At 64.5% G+C, this 2,038-nt stretch overlaps 1 long non-coding RNA gene across 1 annotated transcript; it reads left to right on the top strand.

Annotated features, from left to right (window-relative positions):
- On the top strand, positions 1-1,317 carry LOC113940475. The gene is made up of 4 exons (XR_003525444.1): positions 1-18; positions 235-331; positions 404-505; positions 1,197-1,317. It is a non-coding gene; the product is annotated as an uncharacterized LOC113940475 (long non-coding RNA).
- Positions 1,318-2,038: the final 721 nt, after the last annotated feature.

The following is a 2,038-nucleotide window of genomic DNA, read 5'->3' on the forward strand; positions in this document are numbered from 1 at the left end:
TGGAGGACACCCTGCTGGGTGAGAGATACTGGGAATGGGACACCCTGGTGGCACTGGGACATGGGTGGGACTGCCATACACCCTGGTGGCACTGGGACACCCTGGTGGGACAAGGACACCTCGGTGATGCTGGGACACCCTGGTGTGACTGAGCACACCCTGGTGTGATTGGGGACACCCCTGGCACTTGTTGGTGGCTCGGGGACACCACGGGGATGGCCTCATGTCCCCCAGGTGTCACCACCAGTGCGGTGCTGGATGGCGTCGTGTCCCCCCCGGAGCTGTTCCCAGGCAGCCATTCTGACCTGCCTGACGTCATCTTCTTCTTCAGGTGGGGGCAGGGATGGGGGGGACACCCCACCGTGTCCCCAGTGTCCCCCTGACCCCCTGTGTCCCCTGGCAGGTCCAATGACGTCACACAGCCCTGCACCAGTGGCAGGGCCACCACCCTCCGCCTGCGCTGTGACCCCCTGAGCCCCCCCAGTGGCACCCTGGCTGTCCCCAGGTGGGGGGGGACACTGGGGACCCCGGGGGGGGGGGGGGCTTTGGGGACCCCCAAGGTGACCCCACCATCTCCTGCTGGGGTGGGCTGGTCCCTAGGGTGCTTCACTTTGGGGACACAGGTGTTGTGATGTCCCCAACCTTGGGGCATCACCCCGGCTGTCCCCAGGTGTGGGGAGGGACACCAGGGATGCCAAGGGGGTTTGGGGACCCCCAGGATGACCCCTACACATCACCTATAGAGAGGGACACATCCCTGGGGTGCTTCACTTTCGGGACACCCCTGTCACGGTGTCCTGAGTGTGGGGTGTCACTATGGCTGTGTCACTGGCACCCTGGCTGTCCCCAGGTGGTGGGTGGGGGGGGTGGAACACACTGGGGCTTTGGGGACCCCCAGGGTGACCCTGTATCTTGTGCTGGCAGGGAGCCTGGGGTGCTTCACTTTGGGGACATCTCTGTCACCATTCCCCCACCCTGGGATGTCACCCTGGCTGTTTCCAGGTGGAGGGGAGGACATTGGGGACCCGCGGGGGGGGCTTTGTGGGCACCCCCAGGGTGACCCCCCCATCTCCTGCTGGCAGAGAGGGACATCCCTGGGCTGCTTCACTTGGGGGACCCTCCTGCTCCTATCCCTGTCCCCTCTGCGGTGTCACCCTATGGTGTCACTGCCACTGACCCCCCTTGTCCCCCCCCAGCAAATGCCCCGAAGGGACCTGTGACGGCTGCACCTTCCACCTGCTGTGGGTGTCCCCGCAGGGCTGTCCCCACTGCGCCCCCTCCCACTACCGGGCCATCCCTGGTGCCTGCATTGGGGGTGTCCAGGTACGGGACCCCCACCCCAAGCCCCTTCTCCCCCTCCTCAGAAATCCACCCACCTACCTGGGCTGTGGGACTTCCACCCCACTGATCCCCCTGTTCCCTCTTCCCCCAAAACCACCCCTGCATGGAGGGGTCTGGTCCCACCCGAGCGCCCGGGGGGGTGGGTTTTAGGACTCCCTAAACCCCATTAAACCCCTTTTTCACCCCCAAAAACCCACCCGCATGTGGGGACCCCGTGGCTGTGCCACAGGATGGGCTTTGGGATCCCCTACCCCATTAAACATCCTTTCCCCCTCCCCACAAAACCACCACCGCGCAGAGGGGTCCCGATCCTGCCCCAACGCCACGGGGGTGGTCTTTGAGACTCCTCACCCCATTAGACCCCGTTTCCCCCCCCAGAAACCCCCATATGTGTGTGGGGAGGTGCAGCTGTGCCACAGGATGGGGTTTGGAACCCCTAAACCCCATTAAACCTCCGTTCCCTGCCCCATGAAACCAACTACACGTGGTGGGACCTGAGGGGGGGGGGTCCAGGTCCCTCCCCGACGCCATGGAGATGGCTTTGGGGACCCCTAACCCCATTAAACATCCTTTCCCCCCCATTAAACCACCCACGTGCAGAGGGGTCCCAGTCCTGCCCCGATGCCACGGGGGTGGGCTTTGAGACCCCCCGCCCCATTAAACCCCCTATTTCCCCTTCCCATAAAACCACTGCCAT

This window comes from Corapipo altera, unplaced genomic scaffold (genome assembly GCF_003945725.1).
Source record: "Corapipo altera isolate COAL_440 unplaced genomic scaffold, ASM394572v1 131645, whole genome shotgun sequence".
Taxonomy (NCBI): Eukaryota; Metazoa; Chordata; class Aves; order Passeriformes; family Pipridae; genus Corapipo; species Corapipo altera.